General features: G+C 40.0%; 1 protein-coding gene across 6 annotated transcripts in view; it reads right to left on the bottom strand.

Moving 5' to 3' along the window:
* Positions 1-26,089, bottom strand: part of Gulp1 (GULP PTB domain containing engulfment adaptor 1) — a 250,007-nt gene extending 223,918 nt beyond the window's left edge. For 2 of the 6 annotated variants that reach the window (XM_036173401.1, XM_036173405.1), the window contains exon 1: positions 25,686-26,082. The gene's annotated coding sequence lies outside the window, so the exon portion shown is untranslated. Of the gene's footprint in view, positions 1-24,820; positions 25,216-25,685 lie in introns of those variants that run through there. The other 4 variants (XM_036173406.1, XM_036173404.1, XM_036173403.1 and 1 more) reach the window with 4 other exon arrangements.
* Positions 26,090-26,376: the final 287 nt, after the last annotated feature.

Raw genomic sequence — 26,376 nt, 5'->3', positions numbered from 1 at the left:
ATGCAAGCAGAAAGATGCCTGAAAGGAAAGTCTAGATAATTACTTCTTCTCTATGTTAAATGGAGCCATGGGAGAGTTTTTGTATAGAGAAGTAACACAGGACAGGATAGGGGATACACACACACATACACACACACACACACACACACACACACACACACACACACACGCAAACATTCACATATACTCATACACATACAGACACATACATACACAGACACACAGACATACACAAACACATACATACAGAGAAAAATATCTCAGCAGTGAATGAGGCCATCGTAATATTAAAATCTACCAATAAGCAAACAAAAACATAGTAGGCAAAATGTCAAAGAAGTGTAGGAGTTCATCTTGACTCTATTTCCTCCATTGTGTTAAAGATGCTCTTGACACTACATAAACATGTTAGGGTTATCTGCAGTTAAAAAGGCAGAAATGAATTTTAAAGAAGACTGCTTCCCATTGTTGTACGTGGTTTACCCACACAGAGGAGTGAACAGGACTTCTTTCAGTTGACAGTACACCATGAACCTAGTGGAAATCACCACAGCACAGCTCTTTTGTGGTGATATTTGTAATCTAAGAAATAAAGCTTGCCTGAAGATCAGAGGACAGAGCCAGGCACACAGTTAGCCACAGAGATCAGGCAGTGGTGGCACACACCTTTAATTCTGGCACTGGAAAGGTAGAGGCAGAGATCCACCTGGATTTCTGTGAGTTCAAGGCCACTCTGGGCTACACGAGATTAATCCAGTCTAAAAAAGAAACAGAGCTAGGCAGTGGTGTCACAACCTTTAATCCCAGCACTAGGAAAGTTGAAACAGGAAGTGATATGGCTGAGCAGAGAAAGGTGAGGTAAAAGGTGGTGACTGTGGCTTGCTCTGCTTCTTTGATCTTTCAGCTTTCACCCTGATATCTGGCTCCGGGATTTTATTATAAAACCATTTAGAATTCATGCGAAACTCTCTGCATCTTCCATTGCAGCAGTTTATTCACTCTCTATTTTTCACTGCTGGTACTTCTTACATTCATTGGTTTATCTCTTCATCAACCAAAGAAACCTTTCACACTCCAGCACCAAGTGATACTTAGTTCTGGAAAGACAATGGTTAAACACATTTTAAAAATATATAAAACAGTGATTTTCAGAAAGAACCTCTGGTAACCACAATGCAGAGAGTAAAAAATTCTCTGCCACGATTTTACCTCTGAAGGGCTCGGGTGGCTGGATGAAAGAGCAGCAAGAACTAGTTGGCCTCGGGAGTTGAAGGAACCCTCACAAAGCCTAAGTCTGGCTGCAGGACCTTAGCCCGTTTATCTAAACTTTCTGTCCTTCAAATCCCCTAGGTAAAGAAGGGAGACAATATAGCCTACTGTGTAGGTTTGCCACAGGGGTTAATGATTTCTTTACTTCAAGGAAGAAGCCCTTGGGAAGACGCCCATCTAAATACTGAGTGCAAATACTCAGAAAAAACGTAATTATTATTTGAACTGGATAAATAATAAATATAAATAATGGTTGCAGTTACTTTTCCAAAAAAGTAAACAGGAATTCTCCGTAGAGAAAATGAGCCAAACGTGGTAAGGTCTATGACTAAAAGTTCAACTGGACCACTAGATCTCACAGGATTTGGAGGCAGGAAAGAGGCAAGTGGAAGTGGTCAAGCAAGCAGGACACTACCAAGTCCTGACAAACAGGGAGATGGGATAATAACACAGCACAGGCAGTTTCTTTCAATTGAAAGTAGGAAAAAAAGTGTACAAGACAAAATTTAAATGTTCACATTTAAAAAGCAATGTTTCTCAAGCATGCAGAAATCCTTCTACTGTTCTACTTGCTTATTATAGATCTTTTTAATTATTTATTTTTCAAGATTATAATATAATTGCATCATTTTCCCCTTCCTTTTCCCCCCTTCAAACCCTCCCATGTAGCTCACACCCATCATTTTTTCTATTTCTTTGTTGTGAAATATACATGTGTGTTATTAGAAATACATATATTCCCAGATCCACAACCTGCTTAGTCCGTATAATACTTTGTATATATGTTTTCATGGCTGGCCATTTTGTACTGGATAACCAGTTGGTGCGCTTTTTCCCGGGGGGACTATTTCTCCAGTTTTCAGCATTCCTTGGCTGTCTGTAGCTCTTTGCTTAGGTTCAGCACTATTAAGCTTTCCCACATTCTCATTAGCAGGTCTGTTCAACTTATGTTTAGGGAGTCGTGCTGGTGAGAAGTCATGGCTGCCACTCTGGCATTTCGAGGAGACAAAATCTCACAGCAAACATTGTTCTCTTCTGTCTCCGGCTCTCACAGTCATTCCGTCCTCTCTGCTGAAGTGATTCTTGAGTCTGAGGTGCAGCTGTGCTGTAGATACATCAGTTAGGACTGGGATCCACAACTCTGCATTTAAATCGATTCGGAGAGTTTCTCACCTCCATACAACTGTTTAAAGATAGATGAGGTAATTTGATGAAAGCTATCTAGTTGGAACTAAGAACCAGATGGAAATTCAAGGAAGTCCACAAGCAAAAATTCACTGAAACAACTGCAGTGCAGGGTGGAGTTCGAACACCCGGGAGGAGATCGGACGTCAGAGCCAGCTCCACTGCCAGACCCTGCCTTAAAAACCCACTACAGAAAATGCTTAGGGTTCGTGTCATCAGACCCGTTTATTGTGTTAATTCATATAATTCATGTCACTTTCATATGCTTGATTTAAATTTTTCATTTCACTGAAGATTAAAGAAGTTTTTTTGTTTGCTTTTTGTTTTTTGTTTGTTTTGTTTTGTTTTCTAAAGAAATACTATCTGGCTGGGCAGTGGTGGCGCACGCCTTTAATCCCAGCACTCCGGAGGCAGAGCCAGGCGGATCTGCGTGAGTTTGAGGCCAGCCTGGGCTACCAAGTGAGTTCCAGGAAAAAGGCACACAGCTACACAGGGAAACCCTGTCTCGAAAAACAAAAAGAAAAAGAAAACAAAGAAATACTGTCTCCAACATTCTTGTTTCTTGAAAGAAAGGAAGGGAAGAACAAGACAGGACGGACAGACGGGACAGACAAGGCAGGGACAAAACAGCAACAGGTTTGCTGTTTCTCAACCATGCTAATGGAGCTGTAGGAGGCACTGTTAGAAGAACTAGACATTAACATCTCTGTCTTATTCCTCATGCTTCACTTTGCTACCAGGTTTATTGAGGGAAAGCGAAGTTGAGGGCCAGGGGTGTGGCTCAGAAAGTACCTGTCCACGTAGTAAACACAAGGCTTTTGCTTGTACTCTGGCACCACCGTAAAGGAAATTTTAACAAAGTAAATATTTTGTAATAGCCATATTCAAAATGTGCAAGGATCAATATTTTTATAAATGTAAAATGTAGTTGTTTATAACATAATGGTTCTTTATCAACATCCTATATATAATATCTATCATAAAAATAATGAACTACATTTTGAGAATGTTATTCTAGATTTATTTTATAGCAAATAATTTTCAATAATCTGAGAAAATTTATTTTGTCAAAACTGGTTAGTTTGTCATATTTTGTTCCAAGTATCTCTATCTCTTTATAATAAATGGTCATTTTAAATGACTGTCTGGATCAGTAGGCAGAACTCAAAGGGCAAACGGGAAGAGTTAACCCCACAACACAAAGTGGGTGACTTTGAGAAATGGTTTGTGGAAAGAGACCTCAGAGATCCTCACTGAAAAGTTAGACACCACCCAGGGAGGCCCCTACTTCCCTATCCTCTGACCCAGAAGTGGAGCTCACTTGCTAATTATGTGAGATCTGTATTCAGTATCTAGAACAATGTCATGAGGACCTGGAATTTGAAAAAAAAAATAATAATAATAATAATTTAAAGACCTGGTCACAGCCAGGCAGTGGTGGCACACACCTTTAATCCCAGCACTGGGAGGCAGAGCCAGGATGATCTCTGTGAGTTCGAGGCCAGCATGGGCTACCAAGTGAGTCCCAGGAAAGCTACACAGAGAAACCCTGTCTTGAAAAAATAAGTCCTGGCCACATAAGCTGATCCAGTCTAGAAATATCTGACAAATACTGGGTACAATTTGCTCTGAAACTTTACCACATAAGAGCTCATTAAAATAATTTTCAAATTAGTCTTTTCTAGCCCCATCTGAAAGGGCACAAGTTTAGATCTCCAACTCAGTCTATAAAAAGCTGGATTTTCTTTGAGTGTAGAGTTTTTCCCTCTGTCTTTTGCTGGTTTCTCAGTTTCAATTCCTCTTAAACATCAGTGCTGTAACCCTAGGACAGTGATAACTGTCTCAATGCTGATGACTCCTGTGACAGCTGTCTTGGTTGTGATATATATATATATCACAGCTAGACATTGAGCTATTCAATGAGTCAACTCCTGGAAGAGGTACCACAATACTCACAGTTAGTTACTCAGATTTTCTCCTAACAGCATGGCCACTGAATCACCAATCCAACTAGATCACAGAGTTCCATTCTGATACTGACATGGAAATTCAAGACAACATGTTTCCCCTTTTAAGGGGAGACCCTTGGAGATGCTGAATCATCTAGAACAGTAGTTCTTGACCTTCCCAATTCTGCAGCCTTTTAATACAGTTCTTCATGTTGTGGTGACCTCCAACCATAAAATTATTTTCCTTGCTACTTCATAATTATAATTCGCTACTGTTATGAATAGTGATGTAAATATCTGATATGCAGGATATCAGATATGTAGCCCCTGTGAAAGGGTCATTCAATACCCCCAATGTCATCCTGACCCACATATATAGTCACTGGAGTCAGACTAGGAAAGCAACAAATTCAAAGCAACGATGTAACCTTGGAAAAGAGAACTATTTATTTTCAGAAGCCTCTGGATGATCTGACAGAAAGCAAGGAAGTCTGCTGTTGCCTCCTCTGCAACAGGCAGAGTACATTCTAATAATCTAGAGACCAGGGTAGGAGACACACAAGAGGAAGCCAAGGGAGTATTTACGGGTTCCCACCTAGATTCTCATTTTCACACCTGCCCGAAAGATATAGAACATTCATATCCTATCATTATCTTCAGTTTACACTTGAGGAAAAATGTCTAGAAGGCCTAGCTATGTCTGACTTGACAAAATCAGTACCCCCAAGACCCCTTAGGTAACAAGTAATAATGCCAAAGCAAGAGCACACCCTGGGACCATCTGACACAGAGCCTGTCAAGCATAGCTCAGTAAGTTTTAATAACTCACTTTAGGTGTTCTGCTACACCACACGGATGACACACTTCCTTTATATTTTCTTGCAGTCAGTAAGATGTAAAGGGGACAGGAACATGTAACAGACCCAGTGCATTTCTGCTTGTGAGCTTCTGCTTTGTTCATGCACATGACTCTTTTCATATTTTAATCAGGGAGGGTTTCTTTGAAAAATGTTACAGAGACAGGTGTGGGGAGCAGCTAGGAATGCTGCTACAGGCTTGTAATCCTAGTTCTCAGATTGCTGAAGCAGGACCAATGCCATGAGTTCAAGTACAACACATGCCATAAACTGAGTCCCAAGGAAGCCTGAGCAACAAACTGAAGCCTTGCTTCAAATAATTAATGATTAGCTAATTAATTACTAAATAAACATGTTATAAATTTGATACAGGTCAAAATCCAGGTGTTGTAAGATTTTCATTTTAATACAACAAAAGAAATACTTCCTCAAGATTTTTCTGTGTTAACGGTTTTCCTGTGGAGATTTACAAAACTGAATGAGGATTTTCTTTAGCCTTTGATGAAAATAACATGTCCTAAATATCAAACCTGACAAACAGATTTCATCTACAAGGCCTCATTTCCTTTAACGCCTGTGCAGATGTCAGGAAAAGAAAGACACTGCCTGTTCCCATAACCCCAGTCCAGCACACATGGATACTAATGCATGCAATGAGAAGATGATGTCCTAATGGTCCAGATTTTCAGCTTCTATTAACCATGAACAAAATTATTAGATTAAAAGCTGAGCCACTGCTTGAAAGAGCTGAGCTAGGGACCAATCAGAGGGCTGTGGCTGACCCAAGTGACACCAGTTTACAATGTTCTCACCCTTCCTCAAGGTTCAGTCAGTTGTCTACTGATGAAAAAATCACCATGGTTAGGACAGAAACAAGAGCCAAATAATATATGCTTCTCTGATTACTCATTTTCTGTTTAAACAGTATTAGTCCACAGAACCCCAGGTTGTTGTTTTCTGTCTGTCTGTTAAGGCAGAGTCTTACTCTATAGCCCTAGCTGACTCAGAACTTGCTCTGTAGACCAGACCTTGAACGCACAGAGATCTATCTTTGTGTGCCTCCCAAAGCTTAGATTACAGATGTACAGCACCAACCTGCATTCAAATATCGGATGCATTTTTCAACAATGCCATGAGTTTGAAATCATCAAGTTATGTGTACAAGATTCTCCTCATATTCATCCTGCATTTACTCCAGTTCACAGACCTTATGCTAGACATCACAGTATATTATGTGAAAAGCTACAAAAGACAATCTGTGGTGTAGTACATAATCTCAGATGGAAATCCTGAGCTCTCCCATAAATAGAATGCTTTGCCATTTACTAGTCAAGTGATTTTTTTGTTTGTTTGTTTTGGTTTTGTTTGTTTGTTTTTCAAGACAGGGTTTCTCTGTGTAGCTTTCCTGGAACTCACTCTGTAGACCAGGCTGGCCTCCAACTCACAGAGATCCACCTAGCTCTGCCTCCCAAGTGCTGGGATTAAAGGCGTGTGCCACCACTGCCCGGCTTAATCAAGTGGTCTTTGACAAAGCTTCTTTTTCATAACTTACAACAAGGTAAATGTAACTACATGCCAGGTTCTTCTTTAAAAAATTATTTTATTTTTTATGTGTATGGGTATTTTGACTATATGTGCATGTCTGTGCCCACAGAGGTCATAAGAGGGCATTGGGTCTCATAGTTTGAATGAGAATGGCCCCAAAGGCTCATGTTTGGATGCTTGGTGTAAATGCTTGGACGGTATTAGTAGGTATAACCTTGTTAGAGGTGTGTCATTGGAATTGGCTTTAAGGTTTCAAAATGCCAGGCTCAGTCCCTCTCTCTCTCTCTCTCTCTTCCTGCCTGCTGCCTGCAGATCAGGACATAGGGCTCTCAGCTACTGCTCAGCTACTGTCTATCTGTTTCAAGGGATAATAATCATGAATCTAAAACTGAAAGCAAGCCTCTAAATAAATGCTCAGGCTTTCCAATATAACCTTGAATATTGATTTATAGGAATGTAGTGAGGTCTGTATTTGTGTGTGTGTGTGTGTGTGTGTGTGTGTGTGTGTGTGTGTGTGTGTGTAATAAACAAAGCCCTTATTACATTCACAAAGTAAAGCCAGTGTATCTCTGGGTGCTATATACTCCAAAAATCCCTAATTTGGAGTGCTAATTCTTGATGCATTGGATTTGATGCCTATGGAATTTAATTAGTCTTAGATGAAATCATAAGGATAGGACCCTAATGGATGATATTCATACACTAATCAGAGGAAATACGACAGACATTGTTCTCTCTCCTTCTGTCTCCAACTTTCCCATCTTTGCTATCATGAGAAGACACAAAACGGGAAAAGCCAGGAAGGCAGGCTTACTCAAACCCACTGCTGTCATCTACCCTTCAGTATTTTGTTATGGCAGCCTGAGAACACTACAATACCAGGAGGTACAAGAAACAGTTCATTAGGTGCTCACAGGCTACATACGGGTCAACTATAATAATGACATCTAATTCACTAGACCTTTTCTGTTCTCCCTCCCCCTTCCATATGTCCCTGTTCACAACTCAGGAAACCAGAAAATTCATGAAAATTCCAAGATTCATTCCAAGAATCCAATCCTTCCATACTTCCAAACGCATCTACATTTAGAGTATATGTTCCGATTATTATTATTATTAGCATTCACATTTGTACATAAATTGAAATATCTCTCTATCAGGATTAATTTGCCAAATCTATAAGAATACTCATCCAGTATTTTCATACTCAAACATTTTCTCCTTTTTCACAGAACTAATTGGTTCTCTGCCCATATTACTTCAAACAATTAGATTTCAAGCACCAAATATGTTGAAGCCATCTTCTATTTTTAGTATACTTATTACAGGTTGAATATTGAAATGAATCTCCCCCCATAGGTTGTGTTTTGAGCACTTGCTCTACAACTTATTTGGAAAGCTTTTGGAGGTTGGGTATGGCTTACAGAAGGTCAGCAGGTCAGGCCTTTGAAGATTACAGGTACTTCTGGTTCCTGCCTAATTTTTCTGCTTCCTATCCAAATCATGTGAATAAGCCTCAGCTCCTCTGCCATGACAGAGCTCCTCTCCTATGCCTCCTCTGCAATGATGGACTGAATTCTTGAAACCATGAGCCAATAATAAGCCTTTTTCCCTTATGCTCTTCCTTCATTTCACTGGAGGGCAAAAGTAGCTGATACATGTCTACGCTGTTAACTATCTCTCTCTCCATTTCTCAGCCTATTTTGGATTGGAAGTGTCTCTCATACATGTCAAAGCCTCAGCTGCAGTGACTGAGCTATTGAGAAGAGACTTGGCTATGATGGATCTAGTCCATTCACAGCTAACTGGGTTACTAGTAAATGGGCCAAACTGGAGGAAGTAGGTCGTGTTCTTACAGGCTTTATCTTGTCCCCAGTCTCTTCCTCTCTCTCCATCTGCTTCTTGGCTACCATGCCATTGGAAGCTTTCTTCTGTCTCCACCTACCTGCCATAATGGACTGGTCTTACTACAGGCCTAAAATTAATGCAGCTCCTAAACCAGGGACCAAAACCTCTGAATTAATAGCCAAAAGAAACCTTTCTTTATAAGTTTTTCTTTCTCTTTTTTTTAGGTATTTTGTCACAACAGTGGAAAATTGGCTAGCAATGGCCTCTCCCCTTTCCCTCTCAACCTTCCCCCGCCCTTTCATGTCCTTGATGTATTGTTTTAGAGTCTGTTGATCGTATACCTAAAACTTTTTTAATCCTCCACTATATTCACTCTGGAAACTAGCCCCTCAATATTGTTTAGAACGATAATATTCACTGGATATAACATAAGACTGGAACTCAGAGGTTTGACCTAAGATAGTGACACAATGTTGGGTGTAGCTGTAAGCATGAGTACATAAAAGTCTTTAAATTGTAGTTTACAACTACAGTTTCGCTTTAGACAGTGTAATATATGTAATGTTAAAAGCTGAAAGATTTAACGGCAAATCAAGCTATTTCCAAAGCAGAAATAATTCTTTCTTCCCAATAATACTAAATGTGTTATATTTACTCTGTTAATGAGTAGTACAAATATCCAGTTGCCAATACCTTTAGGCCTACTTGTTACCTTCTCTCTTGAGGCCTGCTCAATAGGAGGGAATTTATGTCTGGTACTGAAAACCTAGCCAATTCCACATAGCTGGAAAGGTCATGGACCCCACAAGAAAACCTTTCTTAAATCAGTATAATTCTGAAAACTTCTGTTATTCTATATCAATCTGACATAAGCTACTCTCATCAGAGAAGAAGGAACCTCAATTGAGAAAATGCCTCCAGAGTATCAGGCTGTAAACAGACAAGGTTGTAGGTCATTTTCTTAATTAGTAAATGGTGGAGGCCCAGCCCATTGTTGGTGGCACCATTCTTGGGCTGGTAGTCCTGGATTCTATAAGAAAGCAGCCTGAGCAAGCCATTAGTAACAAGTCAGTAAGCAACACTCCCGAAGGGCCTCTGTATCAGTTCCTGCCTTCCTTGAGCTCCTGTATTGACTTCCTTCAATGATGGACAACAATATGGAAGTGTAAACCAGATAAACCCTTTCCTCCTGAAGTTGCTTTGGTCATGGTGTTGAATCACCATGTAAATCACCACAGTAAAACCCTTACTAAAACATGCTTACACCCACAGAGAAGTATAGCCCTCATCTGGTATCAAAGAACCTTCTTTCTGCAGCACATGGAGACTGTTACAGAGACACAACTGGAAAGTACAGAGAAAGACAGATTGTAGAGTTACAACCCCAGCTGGAAACATCTACAGCAAATCATCTACACGGAAGGCTTAGAAAGCATCACAGAAGGCTGGGCAAAGAAATGATAAGAGACAGGACCAGGGTGTATGCTTTGAGACAGTGTCCTCTAGATCTGACAGGGAAGCTACCTGCTTGAAATCTCAGTAATACAGCTACCTAAACAAACCCGAATAATGACATCAGTTGACATGCTAGCTTGAATGGGGCAAATCTTACAAGGCCCCCGTTGTAGTTTAAATGTAATCGATCTCCATAGTTTCATAGGGAGTGCCACTATTAGAACGTGTGGCCTTGTTGAAGTAGGTGTAGCCTTGTTAGAGGAAATGTGCTATTGTGGGGGCAGGCTTTGAGGTCTCTTATGCTCAAGATAGTGCCCAGTGTGACAGTCTGCTTCCTTTTGCCTGCATATCAACATGCAGCAGCTCCTTCTCCCTGTCTGCCTGCACACTGCCATGTCCCACCATGCTGATAATGAACTGAACCTCTGAACTGTAAGCAATCCATCCTAGTTAAATGTTTTGCTTTCTAAGAGTGGCCATGGTCATGGTGTCTCTTCACAGCAACAGAAACTTGAACTATGGCAGCCCCACCTGTAACGAGAATCTTAGAAGGTCTAATTAATAAAAATAAACCCAGAGCCAGGTATTGGGGTGAACACTGAAAGATCAGAGAAACAGAAACAGCCACAGGTAACTTCACCTTGCCAATTCCTCAGCTGATCCTGTTTCCTCAGACTGGAAGCCTCTGTGTCCTCATCCAAATGGATCTAAGCTGAACTGCTGCTCAAAAGCCTAAAAGCTTAAAAGACCCTAGTTCCTGGTTCTTAAGCCTTATATGCCTTTCTTCTTACTGCCATCATTTCCTGGGATTAAAGGTGTGTGTCACCATGCCTGGATGTTTCCAGTGTGGCTTTGAACTCACAGAGATCTGGATGGATCTCTGCCTTGGGAATGCTAGGATTAAAGGTATGTGTGCCACCATTTTCTGGCCTCTATGTCTATCTAGGGGCTGTTCTGTTCTCTGACCCCAGATAAGTTTATTAAGGTGCACAAAGATTGGGAGACAAATATCACTACACCCACCCCTAGATGAAGAGTGACAGGCAATTAGCAGATGCTGAGAGAGGATGAATCAGTCTTCAGAGATACGATCCAATCCCAAGTGGTCAGCCTTAAACAGATGTACATATATGAGCAACACTAAATGGATTAAAACAATAATAATTAAAGAAAAGGTCATAAGTTTGAAAGCAATTGAGGATTGGTGTGGTGGAGACAGGGAGAGGTAGAAATGATGTGACCACAGTATTCATATACTAAATTAATCAAAAATTTAATTAAAATTTTTTTTAAAAGCATGCAAAATTGTTTTCTTCTAAGTAGCTCTAGAATAAGATAACTCCTAATTCCCATTACTCTGTTTCAACTTTCTCTTGCCTACATACAATAGCTGAGGAAAAACTCATTTCTGTCTAACTATAGGTGGTATCATATTACAAACCCATTATTATCATTCACTGTCATTATCCCTAGAAATTTCTGTTCCTTTTTCTATATGATACTTTTTATCTCTGCTTCAGTCTTCTGCTTTGGTGGCTGAACCTTATATTCCCCTCTTCTGACAAGTATCACACAGCTTCAGATATCCTCCACCCTATTTTTGAGTTGACCCAGTAGTCATACTTAGCAGTCACACTCTGTCAAATCAAAAGAACCCTCTCAAAACTTCCAGGTTTCAAATATCATTAAGAGGCCAACTGTCTAACTACCTAACTATCAAAAAAGAGATAAATTTGCAAAAATTAGGGCAAGTTTTAAGTTACATTTTTATAGAGAAGCCAGTTTTATTTTTAAAGTAAGCTATTCAAAACAAAAATATACAATATCATAAGGAATAAAAAGTTCTTTAAGATTATCCTGTCTACCATCTCAGTGAAGAAAAAGGGTCTGAAATACTTAAGTGGAAAGCACATGTGAGATCATTAGAAATTATTAGTATTATTAATTAAATGTCTTGTTTTTACTTTGAACTACCTTACCATTATATAATGGCTAGCTTTAATTGTCACCTAGATACAACCAGAATCATTTACAGGAGAGTCTTGTGGAGTGATATCTACATTAAGTTGGCCTGTAGGAATGTTTGAGGGGAATATCTTAACTAAGTTAATTGATATGGGAAGACTGAGCCCACTGTGGGCAACATCATTCCCTAGACAGGAAGTCTTGAACTATAATAAAAACTGAGAAATTGAGCTGAGTACAATCAAGCAGGTAACTGTGTATGTGTGACTAGCTGTTTCAAATTTCTGTTGCCTTGACTTCCCAGATCTCATAGGTGTGTGAGCTAAAATGTTTCCCTACTCTTTTGCCTTTTGTCAGGGTATTTTATCAAAGCAACAGAAATGAAACTCAGACACCATGTAAGTCAGCTTTGAATCACTAAAATAATATGAGTGAAACAATCAACTTATAAAGAAAAAAAGGGTTGTTTTTGTACATAGTTTTAGGGGTCTCCATACTTGATAACATCGGCCTGGTTACCTTTAAGTCTATGCAGAGTCTGAACATTAGTATAGGAACAAGTAGAAACTAAAAGAGACAGAAAGAGAAAGCTGGATAGAAAAGATAGAGGGAAAGGGGAAGAAGAGTGGAGGAGGAGAAGGAGCAGTATCCCACAATGGCATTAAAAATCTAAGAGACTTCCCACTGCACCCCACCTTAAAGTTTCCGGTCTCACTCACAGCAGCATGATCAAGTGCTGGGTCTAAGCCTCCAACACTCAGGTCTTTGGGGACATTTAACATCCAAATTTAGGACTCTTACAATCCAAACTATTAACCTCCTGACAAATCAAATCAAGTAAAAATCAAGGTAATATGCACACAACTCCATTAGTGAGTTATGGTTTTTTTTAATTAGGTGGATTAAAATAAACAAATGCTTTAATACACAGGTATGTCAATTTACTATGTCCAAGAAAAAGAAATGATTGGCTGTTTTGTCATCAGAAGAACAAACAAGAAGGAATCAGATCTAGACATTCAGGTAATTCACAGTGATGCAGAATTCCAGTGGCTGCTGACATTACTCATGGCCTACCACCTGCTCTGCCTCCATTGAGGGCTACCTGTGGATACTTAGAACAAGTTAATAATTACAAATTACTGATAACAAGAACAATAATGCTAAGGATACAGAAAGAACTCTACAAGTTCTTTTCTTATTGTTACTCTCTTGTTCAAAAAACATCTTTTGGTGCTGATTCATAAACATACAAAGAGGGTGGGCAACATAAAGATCCTAAAAGAAGGACAAATTAATGAGGGAGCACAGTTTGTACTTTGTCTGATTAGTTCAGCACAAAAAGGCATTGGAAATATAATTTACAGATGCTTACTCTCTTCTTCATTTTATAAACACTGTGAGCTCACACATACACACATAGAGACAGAGACAAAGAGACAAAGACAGAGATGAGAGAGAGAGAGAGAGAGAGAGAGAAAGAGAGAGAGAGAAACAGGAAAGAGAGAGTATGTTTTAAAAACAAGAAAGCTGAGCAGCCCAGTCTGTCCTCAGCAACCTTCCTATCATTGACTCCTGGGTGCTGGGATTATAGATGTGAGCCATGGAGCCCATCCCACATTACATTTTCTACTGAATTTCCCAAAATAGGTAATGAGATTCACTTTACAGACTTCATACCAAATGGCAGTTATTCATTTCAAACACTGCAAGAATGTGGCTCCCTTTTAAACCAGAAAACAAGGTCACCAGAGTGCATGCCTGGTCTGTAATCATAAATGGAGGCCCCCATTCACTGGACAACAGCTTCTAACAGAACAATAATCCTGAGAATGGTAGCAAGCTTTATTCTGGGCTCCCTTCAGCAAGCTTCCCAGTGTGTGACTTCCTTAGTTGCTTGGAGTGAAGGTCATGATCTCACGGGGAAGCATCTTAAGCATGTTTATTGCATTCTTATGCACACTGAAATGAACGTCTCCATCCCAGCATCACAGCAGGTCCCAGTACTTTGAATGTTTGCATCAGTAACTGCCCCTCTCATGTCTCTCTGATCTTTCCTTGGGTATTCAGGTTATTAGCTACGTCTCTCTGGGACCTACATGCTTCTAGTATCCATGCTGGTACCAACTCCAATATAATAATAGCCTTGCTATTGTTTCAGTTACTGTGCCTGTTAACAGCAGCTTCTCAGCATCTGTATCACTGCCAGCCACAGTCTCACCCACTGTTTTCCCTACTCTGTACCACCTACACAACCTTCTTGCTTTCTTTTTCTCACACACCCTTATTCCCAACAAGTCTGCCCATTGTGACTCTTACCTCTTATTTGAGCCTGTTAGGTTATTTTTAATTCTGCTTACCTTCATTTCCTGCTTAAACTATTTGGGTAACTATTTCAGCTTGGAAGGACATGGATATACTAAAATATATTTTACTCTTATACTTGCCAATTCTCAGCTTTGGGTGAATTCTATCACTTTTAGAACAAGAGAACCAAAGCTATGTTTTCGTACCTTGAGAAAGCATGCTACAAAACAAAACAAAACAACAACAACAACAAAAACACCAAGATACATATTTCTAAATAAGTCATCAAAAACCTAAGTTAAGAGACTGGAAAGACAGGTCAGCATCTACCAGTGTATACTGCATTTCCAGATGGCCTGAGTTCTGTTCTCAGATACCACATCATCAGGAGGCCCACAAGTGCCTGTAACTCCAGCTGCACACCATCTGATGGAATCTTCTGACCTTTGCTGGCACTGGGACACAAGGGGCAATTTTGCTCACACAGATAAACAACAACAAAAAAAAAAGAACAAAAATTCCTGTGAAGAAAATAACTGAATTACTAATGTTGGAGTGAGCTAGGGGGTTGAAAACCTGGTGTTAAAGAAAAAGATTATTCATAACATAAAACATGGGCCAGTGAGAAGGCTCAGTGAGTAAACTTCTTGCTCTGTTAGCCTGATGAACTGAGTTCCACACCTAGATCTCACATAAAGGTGGAAGGAGAAAATCAACACCACAAAGTTGTACTCTGATCTATACAAATGAACTTGTGTGTACACCCACATACATACATACATATGTGACTGTGAGGAACACAGGAGGGGTTGGAGGAAGAGGGAATAATGTAAACATGACACACATATATGAAATTTCTTAAATTAAAGTTAAAAATTTCAAGATTTCCTATAAAAAAATTTTTTAAAGAGGAAAGCAAGAAAAACTGCATTCAGGATCACAACAGGTATAAACCATTCCTTTGCAATGTGGAAGAAACACTGGGCTCAAGAACAAACGCAACAGAAAACTGGGAATTAGCAGGAAGCAGAGCAATGGAAGACAAAGGCCAACGAAGCATCCCAGTCACCAGTTGTGGAGACTGTGGGTGAGCTGATCTCGCAGAATCCTTGCTAAAGGCAGGCAGAATGATCAGACATCATCTTGCAGGTGTGGCAGTAAGAAACCCAGTTATATAATCGAATGTGATCAAACACTGAGACTGCTAAGCTGAGCTAGCAAGATTCTTACTAAATCTGGACAGTGTGACAGAGAACCCCAGAGGCCAAAGCTCAGTAGTAACTACCTGGAGTCTAGTAAAGAAACTCCTGCCATTTCTTCTTATATAAAATTTCAATATACATCTGTACTTTAATACCTCTGTTGATGAATCTCCAATTTATAGTTTTAATTTCATTCCTATAAGATTTGTGTGTTACATAAATACTTACAAATGAGCATTATAATGAAACAATTTTAAATTACTCAAACCAGCAGCTGAGATTGGTTTAATCTTTTCTGTATATTCAATGTTATCATCTACTAAAGATACCATACAACCAATAAAGAGTGGTGTAATTTTGTGAACTGATTAGGTTTATTCTTTACTGAATTACTCTGAGCCTACTAGATTATTCCTCACTTTGCTTATGCCCCTACTTTTTTCAGCTCAGGTTAAATATTATTAATAAAATGACTGATATATTTGCTATATTAAGGCTATAGTACTATTTTATGATTGGCAATATTTTTATAGATGAATTGTACTATTATGTAAAATGTTTACAGAACATGTCTGTAATAATCACTTGGAAAATATTATTATTAAAAAGCACCAACTCCTTGTTTGGGCCCTAGAAAAGGATGAAAACCTGACATCTCTGCTTTCATGTGGTATGTCTCTCCATCAGTTTGAGTTACCTGCTTACTTCTGCACCAGGCATGTTAAGAATTCAAGGAGTGTCTTATCTAGAAACCTAAACTATCTCATTCCCTTCAAAGCTAAAGGCGTAGAGGTAGACAAAGTTCTAAATGTGCAATCACCATGGATTCCAAGAACAGTAAAGCCTCACAAAGTAGACTACCACCCAGCTGAGGCTGCACCCTGAAGCAGGAGTAACCATCCCAGTGAACCAGACTGATCCTGTTCACAGGTGACAGCAATAACGACCTGTTTAGACTACCTTAAAGAACCACCTTGCAGAATTGAGAGAGCAATCAAGACCAGATCTTGGTCAGGGTGCTTAATTATGCATACCAACTACCCTCTGACACAAGTCTTCCTCTTAACTTACTTAAACTTAAAACTTAAGTCAGTATCCTAAAGATGGATTTAGGGGTTACTGAACCTCTGGGATGGCTATTCTTGGTTGTCAACTCGACTATATCTGGAATGAACTATAATCCCAAAATGAAGGGCACATCTTTAATCCAGATCTTGAGGCAGGAAGACAGACCTTTAATCAGGGCCACATCTTCTGCTGGAAGATACCTATATATGAACAAAGGAAGAAAGAAGGCATCTTTCTTCCTTGCCTGCTTGTTCTTGTCTTGTCAGCACATGCATTCCTTCACTGGCATTGGAGCCTAAGTGTTCGGAATTGCAGCATATACCGAAGACCAGCTGTGATACCCAATTGCTTGGGACTGACCAACTACTGGATTCTTAGACTTTCCATTCACAGCTAGCCATTGCTGGATTAGTTGGACTGCAGCCTATAAGTCATTCCAATAAATTCCATAGATAGATAGATAGATAGATAGATAGATAGATAGATAGATAGATAGATAGACTGATTGATTGATTCACAGGCAGGCAGATAGGCAAATAGGAAGGTGGATGGATGGATAGACAGACAGACAGACAGACATGATATATAGATGATAGATTTATTCATTCATTCCATATATCTATGACTCTAGAGAACTCTAACACAGCCTCTTTATTTGTTTCTGTCAGTGTGGCCACACTGATTGGACCTCTCTCTCTCTCTCTGCCTTTCATCAATCCTTGTCTCTCTAGTTGTCATATTGTGGAAGGTGCCTGTTGAGGCAGCTATGGCTTCTGCCTAAAACTCTTAAGAGACAAGTATCTGATTTAACAATTCAATTATTATTTGTAGCATGGTTCTTTACAAAATTATGATCCTACTTACTAACTACCCAGTATTTGGCTTTAAGTAATTAGAAATTATATCAAAGTTAAAATGAACTGGCAATTCACATATTTAATAGGAAAAAAGGCACACCATTTGTTGATGTATGTGTGTACTGGGGGGAATGAAAATGTAAGACACATAATTAAAATATCAGTATCCAAAAGTCGGATGATTGAAGCTTAAATAACTTTAGTTGCTAAAGTTATTTGAGGTATATGAAGAAGCAAGGCTTGAGCAGGATGGGAGGCTGGTGCTGACAAGTCCTGGGAGGATGGAAGAAGGGATACACACAAACAAACATGGTCATATGAGGTCCACAAAGTACATTATGCAATGTCTCTGCATTGCCCTCAGATTAGATGATGACTGAACAGGGAGTCCTGCATGCAATCTCTTTTTCCCCAGTCACTAATATTTCCACATTAAAGAGATTTTATAATTGCCTTCCCTCTAGGAAAACAGCTCCAGATGAAGCCTTGAACTTCAGAAGAGAAAGAGGATGGACACAGGAAGTCATGGAGAAGCAGTAGTTCAAGGCTGCCAGACTTAGAGCCTGGGACATTATTTTCTGAGTCCCAACACCCCATCCTTTGCACTTGAAGGTAGTACAGATCTACTAACTGAGGGCTATGTGAAGTTGTATTACCTCAATAATTTTACGATTTATTGTTTGTTTATTGATTACCTCAAATGAATGCATTTAAATACCTTCTCCTTTCATACATTTAAGAAGTAAAATGACTCATTCACTTCAAGTAAATTAAACATCAATAAAATTTAAAATAATAAAGTACATGTATCTCACAAAATTATCAAGTCAAGCAAAAAGAAGAAAAAGACCACAGATAGGGAAATATTTTATATCATATATACTTTAAACAGGGGAAGTGAGAGGTCCCCATAAAAAAATATTGCTAGCCAGATCATAATCTTTACAAACACAGTTAATGCTCTGACAAATATAAATACTTTTAATGACTCCAATTATATGTTACTTAGATCTAGAGATATAAAAAATGATAGATATGATAAATGATTATTTTTTTAAAAAATTGATACAGTTAAAATTCCCTAAATCTTACATGTAATTAATGATCACCATCATAAACATAGAGGCAAACAGAAACATCTCTAGGGGCTGCTAAATTATTTTCATGGCATCATGTTTCCAAGCCTTTTCCAGCACCCATCTGAAATAGGGAGACTTGATCTAAAAACTACTGCTACACAGTCTTTTCCTAAACTGCTTCGCTTTGTCCCTACTCACTCAACATCCTCTCCACTGTCCCTCAGAAAAGTGCCACGTCCTACAGCAAGTTCTCTCTCTGTCTCTTACTGATATGCACAGAACAATAATATTCCCTAAATTCTACCACGTTAGAGTGCACTTCTCTGTAGATTCAGTTTAAACATATATTTATCAAAATGAGAAAAGGTGAAAATTGCAAAGTTACAATGATATAATTGAAAATAATTGAGTCAAACAAAAGCATTCACTGAATCTATTATATCACATCGAAAACAGTTTTTTAAAGCTTTTTTCACTATTCTAAGAATTGTTTTTTCCAAACTGATCATAAATTTCTTATGAATTGCTTAATGTAAGCAATTAAGCCTATGACAAACCCATGTTATAAATATAAGATCAGCTCTTCCTTTAAAATGATTAAAGATGATATTGGCCATATGGTAGTTCTTACTTGTTGGCTATTAAAAAATTTTCAACTTATATTTAGAATCCCGTTCATTCATTAAAAGAGACACTGTAACTTATACAAATTTGAAGTAGTCCTTCTTGCCAGAGAGCAATCCTACTTAATAAATCTGAAGTATCAATTGACTTTGTCTATCAGAGGTAGCAACTGCATCATTTCAAATAAAGTTTATTTACTCAAATTTGACTTTTAAATATTTTATTAAATTGTACTTTGAAAGAGTGTTCTGCATAATACAACTTCTTACTAATTACACTAAATTACTGCTATAGTACAAGAATAAATAACTTTGAACGTAATTCTGTTATATAATTTGTTCTTCATAATAAGCCAGACTTTCTCTGTAATTATGTACACTACCAGTAATAATTTACACTAGAAGAAAAAGTTATAATTTCAAGAGTGCATCAGTATGGTTATATCCATGTGTTTTCTTAGGTGACCCCTAGAGATTAAATATAAGGTTACTCAAATTCTTAAGCTTTATTAATCTTTGCAATATAGTACAGAATACAGTGGCAATCCAGTTGCCACAAGAGTTCATCACTTCATCATATTGTGTGAGAGGAAGAAGTCTTTGTAATTAGTCTAAGCATGGAATGTTGGAACATGAGACCAATTTCAAGATACAGTGAAAACAGAATATTGGCATTTATTCTCCTATACAATATGTGAACCAATTAACTGTGTTCTTATTTAAAAAATAAAAACCATGCATGGTTAGCATCACTAGAGTGGCTGAAAACATACTCTAAGCATAAAACAAACACAAACAAATAACAAATAGCAAATAACAGCCTGAAAGCAGCAAGGCTTACTCAGGAAGAATAATGTTCAGGCATTCTCTTTAAAAATAAAGATCTGACTCAATTTAGTATCTCTGCTGTTTGGAAACAGAGTGATTCCTACGTTCAAAGTTTATGCCATTTTTCTTCCTCCAATTTGAATATATTTAGGCTCCCGTAGGAACAAACATAAGCTTCCTGCTCTATAAATGCTTTAAAGCAAACACTGTTAGATCCACCAATCTCTAGTACATTTAGAGTCTAGGGCTCACAGCAGCCATGCAATTGGCTTCTATAACTGTCTTGAATTCATTATTATGTTCAAATAAATTACTTTTTTTTTATCCTGTGAGGTTTTAGAAGATAACGTACAATATTGCAGCTCAAATTACAAACAAATCAGTCTGCTAAGTAAAATTTACATCAAAAAGTCATCATTTCCATTCCACAGTGGGAGAAAAAGAAGATTTTGGAAGATAAGACATTTTATATTAAAATTAACCTACTATATCCTTAAATACGCACTTGTTCAAAAAAGTATCTATAGTGATATTCTGACTATTATATCAACCGTAGCTGGAAGCTTTCTCCAGTACCACCTGGCTGCATGGTCCCTCAGCCACTTATAAAATATCATTCAGAGGCTTAATATTAATTACCAATTGGATGGCCTATGGCAAGCTTCTTGCTAGCTAGCTCTTACTTCTTAAATTAACCCATTTCTACTAATCTATAAGTTGCCACATGGCTGTGGCTTACCAGTATTTTCATATCTTGCTTCTCCTGCCAGTGGCTCACAGCATCTCCTTCCTCCTCTTTTGGTTATGATAAAAGATAAGTTAGATATGAAACCTTAAACTCACAAATATAGGATAAATAGAATATTTTCTTCGAATTTGCTAAATATAAATAGACTAGATTTATAACTGTAGTTCTTGCTTGATAACTGTTTTGTTATATGTAATTTTACTAGGTTAAAGTTAAAACTTTCCTTTTTGATTAGACAGAAAAGGGGAAGTGTTGTCGGATGTATTTCTGTATGCTGTGAATATGTGTGGCTCTGATTGGTTGATAAATAAAGCTACATTGGCCTATGGCAGGGCAGCATGGTGCCAGGCAGGAGAATCCAAGGGAAACAGTGGGAGGAGAAAGGAGAGGAAGGAGACACTGCCAGCCACCAGCAGGAGAAGCAATACACGGAAATACTTATAGATCAATAGAAATGGGTTAATTTTAAAAATAAGAGCTAGTTTACAAGAAGCTTGAGCCATAGACCATCCAGTTCATAACTGATTTAAACCTCTGTGTGTTCACTTGGGTCTGAGTGGCTGCAGGGCCGGATGGGACACAGGAAAATTTCCAACTACAATCAACACTACTTTATTCCATATATGCTTGCTTTTGATACATCCATTATTCATCATAATGTGAAATCTAATAATAAAGACTATTATTAAGCATTTTACAGAGATTAGGGGTTCTTTTTCTTTAAGTCATTTATCATTCTTACTCTGTTTGCTCAGTTACATTGACCTATTCACCTTAAAGAATTAAGATAAACATTCATGAATACTACATAGTACAGTGAACTTAAAAACAGGTATATGTTTCACTGTTGATGTGATACCTATTAGCTGAAACTAAAAATTAAATATTTCACAAATATCATGTATCACCAGCTAACAAGTTCATGAGTTATAGATATTCATATAGACAACAAATAAACTAATACATACAAATCAGCCAACTTGAGTTAAGTGCTATAATCTTAACACAGAACTAATTAATTTCATACTAAACATTTAATAAATACTAAATGAGTCAATCCATCAGTGGCTCCAGAATCTCTCATAGAACCATTACAGAAATTGTTATGGCTATCAACAGCAAGTTTCCACATTACAAATACATTTTAGTCTCTCAAGTGCTGCTTCCAAGAAAGGAGGACTGGAATGGTGGCTTGCACTGGAATCCCAGAACTCAAAAGACTGAGTGAGCTGGTGGATTGCCTCTCTTTCCAGTCTCTGCCAGCCTTGACTACATAAATATTGAGTTACAAGCCACTCTGGGCTGGCTACAGGGTTAGATAGAGCCTCAAAAGCACCAAGAATAATATGCAAATTAATAAATAAACAATTGAACAAACACAGTTTTGCAAATATCCTCGTTAACATTTCACAAAGAAAAACACACGAACTAGGCTTAAAAAAAAAAAACCTGGCTTTGAATATAAAGATAACTAAAAACAGTGAGTTTACTGGTTATTCTTTTGTCTTTAACATAACAAAATCTCACTCAACATCTTCAAAAATGAAAATCTGAGATCAAGGGACCTGAGATGTCCTATACTCCAAGGCCTGATATGCAGCTCTTACACCAGGCTGCCCTTTAAGTGTGGCTTGCGCCTCTTCCAAGAAGGTTCTTTTTTCAGCAGACTATTACAAAGATCCACAGCTGGTAAAAATGCTGAGAATAAATGACATGAGAGGGATCCAGTCCCAAATGAAACATCTACTGCATAACTCATACACCTAAGGCTCAGGGAAAACTGTTAGAAAAGGCAGAACAACTGTGAGAACCAGAACACCAGGACAACTACTGCTGGATAGGGAACTTCAGACGTGACAGACAAGCTGCACTCAGGAAATCTCAGCAACGTGGTCACCTAACAAGATCTACACAACAACAACACTAGCTGATATGCCAACATGGATGTGTACATTTCACATAAATGAAGAGTGGCAGTCAGTCAGTGGAGGGATGAAGGAACAAATAAAGGACCAGATCCCTGGCATTACCCTATCCCAAGTGGTCATCTTAAACACATCCACATACCAGCAACACTAAATGGAATCATGGAATCAGTAAGGCTTTTTCTGGTGTGTGTGTGTGTGTGTGTGTGTGTGTGTGTGTGTGTGTGTGTGTGATTTATATAAGCATATATATGCATCAACAATAAATGAAAGAGATGAATCTGAAACAATGTGGGAAGAGGTACAGCAGTTGTTAAAGAGGAGCAGAAATGATGATGTAAATACAGCACTTTGGGATGAAATCTCAAGAAAATTAAAATTTTAAAAATGATAAATTTATGATTATAGCTATGAATAAATGCAAAAATTAAATGGAAAAACATATTATGTGTGTATAACAGATATAAACATCCCAATTTCATTCCCATAAATTCAGTCGACTGAGTGAGAAAGCTCATGACCTTTAAGTCTGAACATTCTTAACATCATTTCATCTCTTTAACGAGCTTGGAATTGTGTAAAGGAAAGTTTCTTTACTTTGCAAGTGGAAAAACTGAAGTCACAGTCAAGAAAGACACTTTGCTCAGGGTGATTCATAAAGTCAATCTCAGAGAGAAGAGTGATATTTACAACCTCAAACTCCCACATCCAGAAGAAATACCAACCACATTTCTGTTTTGTACATTCATCTCCCATGCCCACAATAGTAGACCCAGCTCACTGAGTAAGAGGGACAGACAAAACAGAAGTGATGTTAATATAGAAAGAGTCAGAACTGCAGATAAGACATCGAGTGCCTGGCTAGCCTCGAATCAAGTGTGTGAAATACTGAGATCGCCCTGACTTGTACTTCTTCAGGTGAAAGGAGGAGATCTGTTTCCTGGGGTCACTGCTGAAACACAAGAAAGAAATACTAGATGAGCTTTCCATTCTAATTCCATGACCTCAAATCCAGGCTGCTGGAGAATAATTGAATTATTCAATTTAGGTGGAAAACCATCTGCTCAGCGCCAATCTTCAGTTCTTATGGGGCAGGAAAACCAGGAAGAAAGGTCCAGGTCAAAGATTGAACTTGCAGCTAAGGACCTGCATATTGAGGAGACATGGTGACAGTGTGAACACATGCAAAGCATCATCGGCGCAGAAGGCACCATTGCTAGGCCAGAGAAAGGATGATAAAGGTCACACTTCCCTCCTCTGGGCCTTACACTCCTTGTGATACTCAACTGCATTAGGCTTAGTTAGTTGTTTCTTCCCCTCTCCCCAAGAAGATTCTAAGTCATTTACAATCTTCATTTCAAAAGAACCCCCTTATTTAAGCCACAGTACCAGTACCAACCCTTTCCAATTATTCCCTGCTGCTTTCCCAGTCTCTTTCAGGCCTGGCTACTGAGCTCGGTCTGGTTTTGGCTGCCAGCCAGATTCCTCTCTTCTTTCCTTGTCAGTCGTAAAAACTTGGAAAATGCTCCTGGACAGCTCAAGAAGAGCGTTTAATTATGCAGTGGAGCAGTACCTTAGCCTGACCGTTGTTTCCAGAAAAGCTTGCAGTCACCAGCGTCTGAACTCTCCCAATCGGTGGGTTTTCTAGCAAGGCTATTTGTTAATAAGAAGGAAGGAGGGAAAGGCTGGCAGAACACACAGGCCATTTGCAAATCTGAAAATTTTCCAATTCCTTTCAGGGTTTCCCACCTCTCACCATTCACTCTGTCTTCCAATCTGCTCTTTTACGACCTGATCACTCATATGGACTACATAAAACCATTGGTATCCTGGCCTCTGCAAACCCTAGAATTAATAGGGTAGCTAGAACTGGCATAGTCTAGGAAGTTTTCATTCTTAAATGATGGCTGCAGCACAAAATAATTTATTACATCTTCCTAATTGATATGATGTTGTCAAACGTACAGATTGAAATAATGTAGGTAAATGTCTAACTGCAAATGAAGAAAAGCTCTGTCGAGAAAAAACTAAGGCGGGAAGTGGGTGGGAGTACCTTTTCAGCCCACACTTGAGAGTTTCCCCAACACCAGTTAGGTCTTCTTCACTCTACCTTGGCACGCTATTTCTAGCTGCAGCGTCCAGCTTCCTGTTCAAGTCCCATTCAACATTGTAAACACATTCCAAGAAAACTAGACGGCCCAGAGTTCCCTCCACACACAGGGAAGTCAGCCCACCAGCCCGAGGATAGAGAACCAGCTGTGCTGTCTTCGGAGCGAGGTCGAGAGCAAGGCCATCCCCGGGAGTTGGACCGAGCGAACAAGCTTGGCAATTCGGGTCCCACTAACGCAATGCCGGCAGAAGCAGCGATCTAAGCCGCCCAGCCAAAGGGCAGCCGCGTGGACACCGCCCCAGACTGGGGGCCCTGCCCGCCTGGAGCTGTATAGCATCGGCCGCCGGGTCACGAGCTTCTCGCCTCCCCGCCCCCTGCCCACATTTTCCCAGCGACCCAACAAAAGAGAGACCAGGATGAACGAAGTTGGCTCTCGGTCGCCTCGATGACCCAGCGATGCCTCCGCTTGCTGGGCAGCGCCTGCTCAACGCGCCTCCAGCGGGATAGTCCAGCGTCCGTCCCCTCCACACCCCCCACGCTCGTGCCCGGCCCCTGCGCGCCCGAAGGCGAAGTTCCCCCGAGGGGCCAGCGCGGGCTGCTGCGGGAAGGCGCTGCACCGGGGAGCCTGGGCGCCCCCACCCCGCTCCGGTACAGCCCCTGCCTGCAGCAACAGGTCCCAGCCTCCTTCCCCTCCCGCCGACTCCTGGCAATTTCAGGGTCCGGGTCGGTGCAACCTGCGGGCAGCTACAGCCCGGCGCCCCCCTCACCCGCCCCGCAGACCGCGCCCGCTTCCTGGGGTCCGTTCCCGGTTCCGCGCCACCTGGTCGGAGCTGGCGGGACCCGGACGCCCTCGAAGGCTTCCTACCGTGGCTCCGCAGAGGGATGCGGCCGCTTGGCTGAGACAGACACGGGCTCTCCGGGGACCTGGGCCCGCGAACGCGCGTCCGTGGCGGACAAGGAAACTTTGTGCACGTCTACACCGCGCTGGGCCCGGGACCGCCGCGCTCCGGTCCCCTCCCTCCTCCTAATCTGCCGAAGCCTGAACTGGCGCTGGCGAAGGCCCGGGCTGGGTAGGGACTTCCAGTCGCTGGGGCTGGGATCGCGGGGCTCCCCCTCTCGGCCAGAAGAAAACTCCTAATGCGCACTTCGTCCGGTCTCCTAGGGACGCTGGTGGTGTTTTCTGCAGTAGCGCAGAACTGTCTGTCTTTTAAAGGCAGACCTGGAGGAGCTGGGAGGTGAGGAGAGAAAGAAACCGGTCCCCGGGAGGGGCTGTCCCTTACCTACCCGGTTCTTATTCCGAACGGAGCGAAAACGCGGGCCCCGCCCCACTCCCACAGTGCCGAGTTTCCTTTTGAATCTCCTTCCAAAGATGCTGTTTCTTATGAATTTAAAACACCTCTGCGGTCTAACAAAGGGGAAAGTGCCACAGGAAGGGCATAAATATGAGTGAGGAGTGCCCTCTCCTAGCCTCAATCATGAAACACTGTCGCCAGTTGCTGAATAGACATTTTTCTTTTATAATTTTTTTCTCCTTTAAACTCAGCCAGAATCTTTGC

Source organism: Onychomys torridus, chromosome 23 (genome assembly GCF_903995425.1).
Source record: "Onychomys torridus chromosome 23, mOncTor1.1, whole genome shotgun sequence".
Taxonomy (NCBI): domain Eukaryota; kingdom Metazoa; phylum Chordata; class Mammalia; order Rodentia; family Cricetidae; genus Onychomys; species Onychomys torridus.
This window is presented reverse-complemented; position numbering and strand designations above follow the sequence as displayed.